Source organism: Anastrepha obliqua, chromosome 4 (assembly GCF_027943255.1).
Source record: "Anastrepha obliqua isolate idAnaObli1 chromosome 4, idAnaObli1_1.0, whole genome shotgun sequence".
Classification (NCBI taxonomy): Eukaryota; Metazoa; Arthropoda; class Insecta; order Diptera; family Tephritidae; genus Anastrepha; species Anastrepha obliqua.
In genome coordinates, this window is record NC_072895.1 from 72792872 (window position 1) to 72807355 (window position 14484).

Here is a 14484-nt window from a genome sequence, read left to right on the forward strand (position 1 = left end):
GCAATTACGTAAAAATAAAAATTAATAAAAAAATGTCTATCAAGTATTAAACTCAAGTAAAATTTTGAGATACCATATCTTACTGAAGTTTAATACAGTAACTTGCCAGCTGGATTTCAACCACGGTAATCTTCGATAGAAATCGCCAAAACCGTGATATTTCTGTAAATAATGAAATTTGAAATTTTGATTTCACCGTACAAATTAATTTGGTTTTTCAAAATTATATGAATTGGAGAAAATTCATTCAACATTTTCCATAAACACCACGTCAAGCTAATTGAATGGCAACTACGTGCGTTCCTCTGCTTTATATGAACAAAACCAATTATATTTATTTGAACTTAGACTCCCTTACAGCTGTTTTTAAAAAAATTATATTGTTTCTTCTAGATCTCTTCTGCAAATACTTAGCGGCCTGCTCCGCTGCAAGGCTCAAAGCGAGCTCACAATGGAAGACTGTCACACATGGACATTCAACCATCTTAGACTCCTACACGGATATACCCAGTGACTGTGATTATCACCCTCCCATTCTCTGCTTCGAAAGGAAGTTCCTAATGAAAATCCCTTCTAGATTGGAATGGTTTGAAGAAGATCCAACACCCAACACACCCGTTAAGATCTACACGGACGGGTCTAAAATGGATACCGGTGTAGGATCAGGGTTATTTTGCGAAGAGCTTTCTATTAGTGAATCCTTTAAACTACCGGATCACTGTAGTGTTTTTCAAGCGGAAATAAACGCTATTCATGAAGCCTTAAAATGGCTAAAGATAAACGGAAAATCATCAACGGATATCTGCATTCTATCAGACAGCCAAGCTGCCCTACGAGCCCTGGATGCATTCCAAACAACATCAAGGAGTGTCTTACGTTGTCGCCAATCTCTAAATGAGATGGCCAAACAATATCGTATAATCTTGTGCTGGGTTCCTGGCCACAGAGATATACCAGGGAACTGTAGGGCAGACCAACTTGCAAGAGAAGGCACCTGTTTGCCAGACATAAGTAATTTTATGGAGATACCTCTCGCAACTTGTAAGCTTCTCATTAAGGACGCATACAAATCAGAGATGGATTAGCGTTAACACCTGTGAAATTGCTAGGCAAACATGGCCAAGGCTAAATTTACGTCTATCCAAGAGTATTATAAAGCTGAATAGACTTCAAATCAGGACCTTAGTAGGGGCCCTCACAGGACATTGTCTCATAGGAAATCATTCAAGGAATCTCCTTAGGCGTTTACACGCATGATTTCTGTCGTAGCTGCAGAAATGAGGAGGAGTTGGAAACAGTTCTACAACTTTTTTGCACATGCCCAGCTCTAGCCAGAAGCAGGAACCGATTTTTAACTACTTCTTAACGAATATAGATAATCTATACATTTTAGGTATCAACAACCTTTTACGCTTTGTCAAAAGCTCAGGATGGTTTCCATAATATGGAGAGGGAAATGTAGCTCAGCCCCCGCGGTTCACAACGGACCCATTTCGTGGTCTAAGTGGCATCGTTGTCTCTATGTGCGATGCGGCTGCCAAACCTAACCTAACCTTCTTCAATAAAAAATCGTTCATTCTATGTTCAAATATGTTAAGTGCAGGAATTACCTATGACTATGGTAAGTACAATTAAAAAAATAAATAAATAAATAATTGACGCGTACTCTTCTGTTAGGTGTTTGGCCGAGCTCCTCCTCCTATTTGTGGTGTGCGTCTTGATGTTGTTCCACAAATGGAGGGACCTACAGTTTCAAGCCGACTCCGAACGGCAGATATTTTTATGAGGAGCTTTTTCATGGCAGAAATACACTCGGAGGTTTGCCATTGTCTGCCGAGGGGCGACCGCTATTAGAAAAATGTTTTTCTTAATTTTGGTGTTTCACCGAGATTCGAACCAACATTCTCTCTGTGAATTCCGAATGGTAATCACGCACCAACCCATTCGGCTACGGCGGCCGCAAGTACAATTAGAAGATCAAAAACCATGTAAAGCCAAAAAGAATTGGGGGGAAAAATTTTACAAGCAAAGGCGAATGAATAAGCAAAAAGTTCTCGTATATGTAAGTGTTTAAGTTTTAGTTGCATGTTAAAACTGCATTAAACTATCATATGAGAAATTAGAATGGATTTTTGCTTCAACTTCAATAACCAACCAAAATCGCATAATCCAGAGCTAAGACAAATTTTGGAAGTTTTCATAAAAGTCTTAAATATAGTATAATACATACAAACACATACATACATGAGTTTGCGATTATTCCTCTGTACATGCATGACGATTATTAGCATTTGATTCAACTGAAGAATATGCAAAACATTAAATGTGCCATTCTTCAATACGAGTACATCATTTGTGCATTCTCCATCAAGGCTAATTCAATAATTAAATTCATTAATCCTGTTGATAGCGAGCACTCACTACTATTGATTATTCCAATCAACAATGTCGCTTTTAATTTTGTTTCAATTATTTTTCATTATTTTCGGGTAACTTTAGCAAGTTACATACATTAGAGAATATTAAAGTGAGGGATATGAAATCTTTTGCTGAAATTAAAAACGAAACTTAATTACCATTTGTGACGCTGTCGAAAATTCATTTATAATGGAATGCGGATTTCGACACATATACCTATTTGTGTTTGTTATGTAGGTACATACGAGTATATTTTTATATGCATATACACACGTGCCTGCGTAATAATGGTATAACAAATTTCGAATTGCCTTGATTGGTGTTAGCAGTGCCAAAAAATTAGGTTCCGCAAATTTTTGTAAATTTTAAAATATATTGCACAGGTTTCAAAATGCATATTTGTTTGCCTAAATATGTATGTACGTATGTACGTCAGTTAACAGTTTTTTGTCTCAACTTCTAATGATGTATTCTCACATACTCGTATGAGTACACGTTTTTGAATTATCATGTTTTACTACCACAAAATGAAACTATAAGCCTTATTTCTTTATTCAACAACTTCATACGTTTTATGCACTTTAAGCTGTCGCTAATGCAACTTTGTGAGCTGAAAGCTGAATTTATTACGAATTTAATAGAGCATTAAGGCTAATTGGCTCGAGTGGGCAATTTATTTTGAACCATAATGCATACATACATATTCCTATTATAGTAAAGGTGTAAAAGCGTACTAAAAGAAACATATAAAGCTTTGGGTTTTTGAAATTTCTTTTACTTCCTGCTACGTTTGTAGTATTTATGTCCAGTGACTCGATTTTGAACACGTATATACATACATACCATATGTATGCTCTTATATTTTAGGCAATGACAGCAGCTCTTTGGTAATTATGTCACAATTAGTTGTTTTAATTAGGGCGTATCTGACGCTACGTACTTCAATATGAAGGCTACCGTAAAGTGGTAGATAATTCAACAACAGATAAATTAACAAGGCATTACTTTTAGGGGCAAATTATACTTTTAATAAAAGAATACCATATAATAATATTGTTGTTAGTTCATAAATTTAGACGGCAGAATATGAAAATTAAAATATACCAACTAGTACATGACGTCTTTTGTATCTATTGATTTGTAAATGTAACATATGGTAATTTTTGGGATATGCTCCACAACTTTCCTTAGCAAGTACAGCACTCAGACACAATTCCCTTTAAATTATCTTTAAATCTACCCGACCTCCGAAGAAATCTGAGTAGATCTTGTGGTGCCAAGGAGCCAAGGTGGTCGCTTCTTTACACATCAGTGTCAAAGACCGCAAGCCTGATTAGAGCGAAGGCGGGGCAGACGCACAGGAAGTGGTTCACCCTCTCATCCTCCTCTTCACAAGCTGGGCAGAGTACACTGTCTGAGATGCCTAACCTTTCCAGGTGCTTTGCCCACAGAAAGTGGCGCGTCATCAGTCCAACCAGCCTTCTGCACTTTCCTCTGCTTAATGACAGAAGGGTTTGCGACAGTCGATCGGATATGACAGGTAACATCAGTTTTGTCCATCTGCAGCCTCTCTCAGCCTGCCAAGCTCGGTTGTGGGTTGTAGTAACCCATTTGCTAACCGTGGCTTTGTTGGCTGCAGGAGGAAGGGACAGAACGGGCTCCGGGCCAAAGAAGTTGGCTTCAGAGCCCATCCTAGCTAAGGAGTCAGAGGTCTCGTTACCTGCGATACCCACGTGTTCCGGCACCCATGTTGAAATTGAAATTTGAAAAGGTCGAGCCAAGGAGCACCAGAAGTTTTGGTGGCTCCTAAAACACTCAGGCTAAAAAGCCCATTGTATTTAAAGCTCTGGAAAGTGGGTAGATAGTCAAGGAGGGAAGGAGAAAAGTATCAGAGAAAGAGACAGGAAAGAATAGAGACAGAGATAGAGATAGTTAGTCCTGTGAGAATTTTCCAGATTCTTTGGCAAATCTGGAGGATATTCCAGTTTTAGGGAACGAATATTACTCATTCTCATGACATCGGAACCCAATACTCGTAGCCGTGCTCTAGCAAAGGCAGGACACTCACAGAGAAAGTGCTCAGTGCTATCCGCCTCCTCCAAGCATGAGAGGCATACCGGGTCCTCGATGATTCCAATGGTGGTCATATGCTGACCCCATGGGTTGTGTCCTGTAATGATGCCGACCATCAACCGAATGTCTTTCCTTCTGTTCGGACTTGTCACAAAACACTTTGCAGTTCTGCAGCGTTCCAGACCGGACCATCGCTCTTTATGTAGATCGCCTACATAATCACTAATCCAATTCTTGATTCCTACGGAACTGATTCCGATTATGGGCTCTGGCCCCTGTGGGGGCACCGCTGATCCACAGTTGGCCAATTCGTCGGCAATTTCGTTTCCTTGAACACCGGAGTGTCCCGGAACCCATATACGTACAAACCTGTTTTGTCTTGCGACAGAATTAAGCTTCTTCTTACATTCTTGAACAATCTTTGAGGTTTGCTTCGCGTTCTCCAGGGCCTTCAGTGCAGCTTGACTGTCACTGAAGACTCCAATCTGTTTCTCGCTCCTCTCGATTATTCATTCGGCTACTTTCAGGATGGCAAAAACTTCTGTTTGGAAAACAGTTGCCATTTCCCCCATAGTATAGTGATACTTATTACTATCGTTTAAGTACCATCCGACTCCAGACCCTATTTCATTCTTGGACCCATCGGTAAAGAAAATATCCGTCAAACCTCCCTGCATGCATTCTGGATTGCTCCATTGCGTGAGCATCAAATTTCCTTCCAAATGAAACTGTGGGTATCAGGTCATCTTTAGGTGCCAAAAACAGTGGATACTGCTCCGATAGCAACTGAAAGATTTCTCTGTGTCCCGAAGTTCCATATTCGTGCCAGAATCCATATTTATGGAGTCTACACATTGCTTTTATTGCTTCCTGTTGTATCTTAAGATCTAGGGGGAGCAAATCAAGCATAGCATTTAGGGCATCACCAGAGGTTGTACTCATGGCACCCGTGATGCATGAACATACACTTCTTTGCAGCCTGTATAGTTCCCGGATTGTGGACTTAACCATGCTCCGTCGCCAACAGACCACAGAAGCGTAAGTGATGATTGGTCTGATAGGTGCTATGTATATCCATAGCACCACAGCAGGTTTCAGACCCCCCAGGTTTTACAAAAAGCTCTACGGCATTGCTGAAAAATCTTCAATGCACGATTCACCTTCAGTGGCCAATGTACGTCGTAGTTTTGATAAGGTCCTCCTGACTCTCTCTCGAGAGAGTCTGCTCATCCAGACCACTGATGCATAGGTGGTAATAGGTTTTAACATAGCCGTGTAGATGCATAGGATCCTGCTAGGAGAAGTACACCTCGTTTTCCCTTTTTTTTAATTATCGCTTTTGGATAACAATCGTGCACGTTTATTATGGATTGGACTAAAAATGCTATCATCAGTAGACATGCTAGATACTAAGTCAGAGATGGGCAGTCCACAATCTGCCGGGTTTTATTCAAATTATTAACTTTCTCGAGTTGTTTACACAAAAGCTTTACAAAAGCTGGTCTAGAGTTTTGTAATCTATGAAACTTTACTTTTTGCCTCTTATTTTAAACCGGAAAGCGTTATTGGTTTGCCTTGCCCAACCACGGATTACGCCATGTAGGATAAATGCCTGCCCACTTGAACAAAAAATCAAATTCATCCACTGTGATGCCATGTTGAGCAAAAACAGTGAGAGAAGAACCAAATAAGGGGAAAAAGAAGAAGGGACTTTGGATTGGGGGATGAGGATGGAGGCTATATAAAACCAAAGATTAGTATCAATTACACTTGTTTGCAGTATTCTTGCTGTTTGTATGCTCATATAGGATGCACTTACATATTTAAGTGAGCATACAATTTACTGCAATATGTTACAAAGTTGTAGAGGTATTGTTTAATTAAATCTTAGATATGAATTGAAAATATGAACAACAATTAATTACAGAATTGTTTTTTAATAATATTTTGCACGGCTCTTCGCTGGCTTGCATTACTTAACATTTCTGAATGAAGTCATTAGCAAGGGCTACAACAGATATCCTTTCCCAATGAATGGCTTTTCTAAACGTGCAAACGTCGGGCGTAATTCCCCTGTATACAACACGGCATGATTGCACATATTGAAATAGTATAAATAGTTATTTATCAATCTTAAAATTTCTGCATACACGTTTGGCGAAGTATTTTAGTTATATTTTAATATGACTTCTTTTATGGATACTGAGCTGAACTTATGAGAACTTTGCAATTTTTTTTAATAAGAAATCATATTCCACTTCGTCAAATATTTATTGCTCATATTGCTATGGAATCGGGGGTGTTACCTCATATGAGCTGTAGAAATCAGGGGGGAAACTATCACAGCATAACTGAGTAAGCATCATTTAACCTGGGTTAAAAATTGTGTGCAATTACGTAACCATACTCGTAGTCCTAATCTTGCAGTCTCAGGCCCGAAGCAGAATGGCAGCGGGACAATGATGGGTGACCCACTTCCGCCAGGAAATTCAATCGGTTAAACACAATTTCGACGGAGACGGAAAACACTATTGCGATGGGACGGTTTTCAGCTGACATTTTGTGGTTACAATAAAATTAATTTTGTAGTGAAATATTTTCGTTTGCTATATTTGGGAAGCAACTCGTTGAAGCTTATTTTTACAAAAAGCAACTTCTTTCTAAAATATTCATATTTTGCGTGTTTTCTTGTGTAGATGGAATATAATTTTTTTTTATTTGCTACTGTTACTTACGAACAAACAATTTATCATCAAGTGATCAGAAAAGCAAACCTCAGACAAAATAGAAATGAATCATTTTATTTTGCCGTCGTAAAAATAATCGACGGCAAGAAATCGGCCCCGCCGCTATTCTGTGGAATTTCATGCTATTAAATGTGTTCTAAATTTGACAGCGGGTACCCCTCAACCCGTTACCCGTTGTCTACTGCAATTCTGTTGAAGGGGTTATAAAATAATTTATTTTGCTCCATACATTAAAATAAGTGGCCAATAAAAAGCATTTACATTTCTAATAAAATAATTATATGTAATATATATATACATATATCCTTTTTGGGTGTTTGGCCGAGCTCCTCCTCCTATTTGTGGTGTGCGTCTTGATGCTGTTCCACGAATGCAGGGATCTATAGTTTCAAGCCGACTCCGAACGGCATGAGGAGGTTTGCCATTAACTGCTTTTTTAAAAAAACGTTTTCTTCATTTTGATGTTTCCCCGAGATTCGAACCTTTGTTCTCTCTGAATTCCGAATGGTAGTCACTCATCAACCCATTCGGCTCCGGCGGTCGCATAGTAAAATTATTGCAGTACCCAAAAAGTCAGAAAAGATTATCGAAAAAATTGGCAATTAACAATTATTTTCCACAAGTCAAAAGTCACAAAACAAAAAGTCAACTCAAAATTAATATTTTGTGAAATTGCCATGTTCTAATCCTTCCGCCAAATCAAACAGTAAATAATGAGGAATATGTACTGAATATCAAGAAAAAATGGAAAAACTACTGGTAGTCCCCTCAACACAACAACGTGCAACATAGGTAGGTACTGATTTTATGCGTTCAAAACTAATGTATTGGCTGAAAAATTGAAAGTTTTGAAAAAGGTACCAACATGTTAAAAATTATGTTATATATGTAAATAATTGCTTTTTTTTTTTGTTTTTAAGTAATGTTATATAAACGAAAAATGCGGCTTCATAGCTTTTCTCCGATTAAGTCGTTTTATTTATTTATTTTTTTGAAGGGCGGGTGTCCGGACTAACTGCATCTGCAATTAGGAATTTTTTTCTTTTGATTATACTTGTGAATAGTTTTGGAAGTACGTTAGATTATTTTTATGTACCGATTTTTGCGTAAGCAGTGGGTTCAAAAAATTTTGAATTTTGGAAAATTGCTCGAAAGCTTTTTTATAAAAAAATACGTAATACGGCGAAAAAATCTATGAGTAAGTACTTCTTAGATGGATGTTGTTAACGCACGAAGGTTATCTTAATTACAAATAACTTATTGTGAACCGTTTATGCTCGCAGGGTTATGGACTACAAATAAAGATCTTTGCTAAACCTCATTCGCCTATGCGGCTAGCTGCTTTGGCATATTCTATGAAATTTATTTTCACCTTGACTGACGGAGAAATTCGCATAACTCTGCGAACGCAAGTACATGTAAGTATACTATTAAATTATATGTTGTAAAAAAGTGCACGCTGAGCGCCGTTTTCTTTCTCCAGTTAACAGAATGTAGAATAATGTAATAAATGTACAGTTAAAATATCAAGTCAACTGGCAAGATTGTGTCAGAATTCAAAATATGTAATATATCATATATAGCTATTTAGATGTCCTTCCCTTTTTAATACTTGAGTACGCATTTTTTAGTCGCTGTGCACAGTTTCGGTAGTGCACTTAATGATAGAATGATAGGTCGTCCCTCGGTAAGCAATGAAAATCCTCCGAGTGCATTTCTGCCATGAGAAAGCTCCGCCCAAAAAGTCATTTGCCGTTCCGAGTCGGCTTAAAACTGTAGCTCTCTCCATTTGTTATATATATATAATATATAGTATATATATATATAATTGGCGCTTCCATCCTTTATTAAGTGTTTCACCGGGGTCCTCCTGTTATTTGTGGTGTGCGTCTTAATGTTATTTCACAAATATATTTTTTGAATTTTTAACGTTTTAAAGTGATAGAAGTTATAGCTGCATTATGCATAAGGCCTTATATCCTAATCAAATTTCAGTTTAAATTTCAGCGGGACTCAGTTTCGCACCATTTCGAGTTCGTATTCTGTCCGATATATACTTTGATTAAATTATTAGCACGAAAAACAAGAAAAATGCCTCGAAGATATGGTCGAAACTCATTTTAAAGCTTTTTCATAACATCTGAAAATCCAAAAGCGTTTTATCTCCACGTAAACCCCAAGAAAATACGGCTTTGCTTGCATATTCTCTCAACGTGCGTTATTCTGATTATTTAATAATAAAATAGGAAGCTCGCTTTTGGGAAGCAAGGAAGGTCAAACCCAATTTTGGCCAACAAAATCTTGACATGCAAGACAGACAGCCGATGTAGCACACAATCGGACAAGTGGGTAGAAAGATTGCAAAATGTGCAACAACGCCCTAAAAATTAGCAACCCAAAAGATAAATGGACTATAAAAAGTAAGCAATAATTAAAATTAACTTTAAGAGTCAAATGTTTACATAAGTATGTACTCATATGATACATATCCAAATACAATAGTTATAAGCGCCTTCATAAAAGAGTGCCCAAATATTTGTACGTATGGATGCATACATGTATCATATATAGATGTATGTCCATACATATATACATGCATCCATATATATACATATATATAAGTACATAACTATGGCATGCATGTATACTAGGCCGGGTCGATTTGTGGGGAGGCAAAAAAATCGCTCATTACTCTGTGAAAATCATATTCTAGGGATCAAAATAAGAAACTTTGCCGAAGGAACCATACCTCTAAAACGAATTCTGATGTCCCCCAATTTGGGTCGAACTTTTAGTGTCTTTTGTGGGGAGGCAAAAAAATCGCCCATTGCTCTGTGAAAATCATATTCTAGGGATCAAAATAAGAAACTTTGCCCAAGGAACCATACCTCTAAAACGAATTCTGATGTCCCCCAATTTGGGTCGAACTTTTAGTTTCTTTTCTACATATAAGTCACTTAAATTAATTTTTTCATTTACATTTGTTCTGACTAAATAAATTTCTTAAGAGAAAAAATAGATATTATTATAAATAAATAATAAATATTATTATAAATAAATAAAAATAAAGAAAACACATAGCCATTTAGCTGATTTTTTCATGTAAAGGCCAAAAATGGTGATATTTTGAAATTGGGGGACATCAGAATTCGTTTTAGAGGTATGGTTCCTTCGGCAAAGTTTTTTATTTTGATCCCTAGAATACGATTTTCACAGAGCAATGAGCGATTTTTAAATCGACCCGCCCTAATGTATACATTTATAAGTAAGTCTTCATCTGCGTGTGTGTAGTTGACCTAATTATTAAATGCAAAACAATTGACGTTGTACGCGCACATGTACAACACATAGCGGCATTAAATGCACAGTTTGCGGCATAAACATCAATTTGAAAATGTAAAACAAAAGTGAAACTGAACCTCTTACTAAAAATATATTGTTGAAATAAAGCAATTAACGGGTGCAAATTATTTACTTGGAGGGTCTTAGAAAGAAGACAAAAGGTAGCCAAACTGACGAGTAAATACAAATTATTTAGTTCAAATGTAGCTAATAAAAAACAACAAAATACCTATTACATTCTATTGTTATACAGTTACGCTAAACTAGCGAACAAACAAAGCTAGCAAAAACGAAAAAAGGAATAATGAACTCATCCCATTATAGCCCTATGACTTGTGGCCGTCATCGCGACGGTATAAGCAAAGCAACAACACTACAATACATTTTCACACACATTCAACAAACAGCTCTAAGATTTTATTTAAATGCAATGTTTCAACGAATTTAGATGCTATGAACTTAAACGAAGTAAAAAAATAAGGCGTCGAAACTAAGAAGCCTTGAAATGAAATTAATGGACCAAGTGACGCATTTGCGTGAGCGCACCTCGAAGCATTGCGTGCCACGGTAAATTGAACGGATTTTTGGCTAACTGCTTAACGGGCCAACTGACAACTGCGTTAATGGGTTAGCCGAGCTGTATGGATGGTGTGTGAGCTGCCCGCTAGTGCTATATAATCGAACGCGTACAAGCTTGTGAGGTGTCTGACCGCTTGTGGGTTTGGCTGCCGTTGCTCGCTCGTTGCACGCTCTGGCAGCTGCAATATTAACAATACAATGCTATGCAATACAATGAATATCTTTGATGTCGAAAAATGAAAATGAAATAAACAGTAGCATACATACATAAATATGTACATTGAATGCCTAAAATGCACAGTTGGATGGCGAATGGTTAATAAGATACATACAGGTATGTAGTTGTATGGTATGTGTAAACAATTGTTTGCGAAGAACGCCAACGGCGATGAATATAATTTGAAAACAATTGGAATAATTTAAACAGGAATCAATAAATAGATTATAATATTAAATATTGTTTGCAATTAGAGGTTTGTGATTTATATGTAATAAATTTCGAGGGTACACACTCTATGTATTCTTGAAACCTTCGATGCAGTTTGAAAAGAAGCAAAGGAATGCAATTATCGCCAGTTTGCAATTAAATTAAAAAAAAAATACGTTTAAGGATAGTTTAGATTTTTTTTTAACTTTTAATATTTAAATTTAATATATGCGAACTTAAAACTAAGTATTTAAATGCTAAATTTACATTATTCGGAATATTTTTAAGAAAAAAGAGAAAATTTTTCTGCAACACTATGATTAGTGTAACCCTCTTTGCCAACTTTTGCATTACAGTCACCTATGACAAGCAGCAAGTCACGTTTACTAATTTTGTTCCAAATTGTTCTAGTAGATCATAAAATTCTTGTTTTACGCTTTCCGCGCTTTCTTCAGTGGGAGCATAAATACTGATTAAGGATAAGTTTTGAAAATTTCCTTTCAATCTTAAGTAGCACATTCTTTCATTTTTTGATGAGAACTCCATTATGCTTCAATTTCCGTTCATCCGGCATCAAAACGTCGTTTATCATGGCGCTCTGGCGCTAGCCATTCGCTGTTACGTTGCGGGCAGCCTCGTCTTTGAAGGAATGGGCCCATGATCCATCCAGCCCACAACAAACGGTTGTTTTCAATGGATGTATGGCTGTTCTTGAATAGCTTCGGGCAACTATTAAGTCCAAATATGGCAACTTTGCTTATTGACGTAGCCTGTAAGCCACAAATGGCTTTGAAAAAACGTACACCATACATAAGTCAGCCTAAGCGCGCGATGAACAATTTTCACAGAGGGTCCATTTTCGAAATACAATCGTACGATTTGTAAACGTTATTGAGGCGTAAGTCTTTCCATGATGAAATGTTAATGAATACGGAAAAAATTATGTACAGGATGGGCCGTATAGCGTTTGCTTTTTGAACCACCTATTTTTTTGAGAATGGTAACACAAATGACATGACAAATGTGTTCATAATTTACTTAAAGGTTTGACATTTACGAAATGGGACGCTATATGTTTGAACAAAATTGGGAAATATTGAAAACCTATTTCCAAAGTGGTGAGTCTTCTTTTTTTTCTGATTTTCACATCGGTGGCTACGTCAATAAGCAAAATTGTCGGATTTGGGGCTCAGAAAATCCACACGTTACTGTAGAGAAGCGAATGCATCCACAACGAGTCACTGTTTGGTGGGGTTTTTGGTCTGGCGGCATCATCGGGCCATTTTTTTCCAAAATGAGCGAGGAGCCGCGGTTACAGTAAATGGCGAGCGTTACCGTGACATGCTCAACGAGTTGTTTCCAAAAATTGAAGAGGATGACATGGACGATATTTGGTTTCAACAGGACGGTGACAAGTTCACTGCCAAAGTTACACTCGAACTTTTGGCTACTGTTTTTGAATTCCGATATCAATTGGCCGCCTCGGAGCTGTGATTTAAGCCCGTTGGACTATTTTTTGAGGGGAGCCGTTAAGGACAAATGCTATGCGAACCATCCAGAGACGATTGATGCTTTAAAACACGAAATCGAAGTTGCCATTCATGAAATTGGAGCCCAAACAACCGAAAATGTGCTTAAAAATTGGGTTGATCGAATGCTAGTCGGGGCAGTCATTTGAACGATATTATTTTTCATTAATAAATGACAATGTACATCTTCCAAATATTTAAGAAAAAATGTTGATTAGTTTTTTTTTATAGTCGATTCAAAAAGCAAATTTTACATGGCTCACCCTGTATTTAGTTTGACAAGTCACGAGTGATCTTTCAAAAAACCCTATTGGAAAAAGTACGTCCAATCTGATCATCCTTTACTTGTTATTCATTGAGCCCAGAGCAAATTTCTAGGCGCCATACACATACACTATTCAACACGCCAAACATTTTTTTTTTTTTGAAGATTTATGAAAAACATAATTTTCAAGTTGATATTTAGTGTCTGTCGTCAATTGATATCAAACATTGGTTTGCAGGTTGAGAAGAAGTTAATAATACAAATGTTTACCGGATGACATGGAGAATACTCAAATGGCATTAATAATAACTTGTATTTATTTCACTCAGGCCATTTTGATGAGAGCTAAATTGAGAAATCCTTGTTGAGAAACACAATTTTTCTTATACAAAAAATGTCCTCTTTAATGAGAATAATCTTGTAATAATCAGGCGTTAACCACAGGTTGATTGCAATTCTAATTGTTTATTGGGTTATTATTATTGGTTAAATAATACTAACAAATTATTTGGCGTACAAATACGATAATACTACCTCTCAATCGAGGTTCACTTGTACTTGTACTTAAACCTATTAATGAGAGAACTTGAAACCAGTGGAGCTAAAATATTCCTATGCATGTACATATGTATGTTGTATTGAAAATCATAAACCACAATTTTATAAACCTTAGAGTTGTTATGTATTGTTCTCCACTTTGCAGGGGATGATAAGATTACAATATTGTCTACAACGAAATTGGTATTCAATACATATATAAGTAAGGTAATTGCACAGTATCGCATAGACATAGACATAGACGTATAAATACCATTCAAGAGTTTTTAACAAAGTTAAGCCTATTTAAATTTCATTTGATATAACACAGTTTAGTATATTTGTAGCAGTTCAGTTGTATTGTTCAAACAAATCGGTATTGGAATAATGGCCATGATAGACATTTTCTATTATTTTATTATGATTATCTCGATGTTGGTGCTCTTTAGGGTAAGTAGCCTGTATACATAAGTAGTTAATACAAAATATATGTACATATGTATGCACGTAAGTCAATATTTCTATTGGAAGTTATCATTATTTTATCACTGGTTTCCCTCCTTTTAT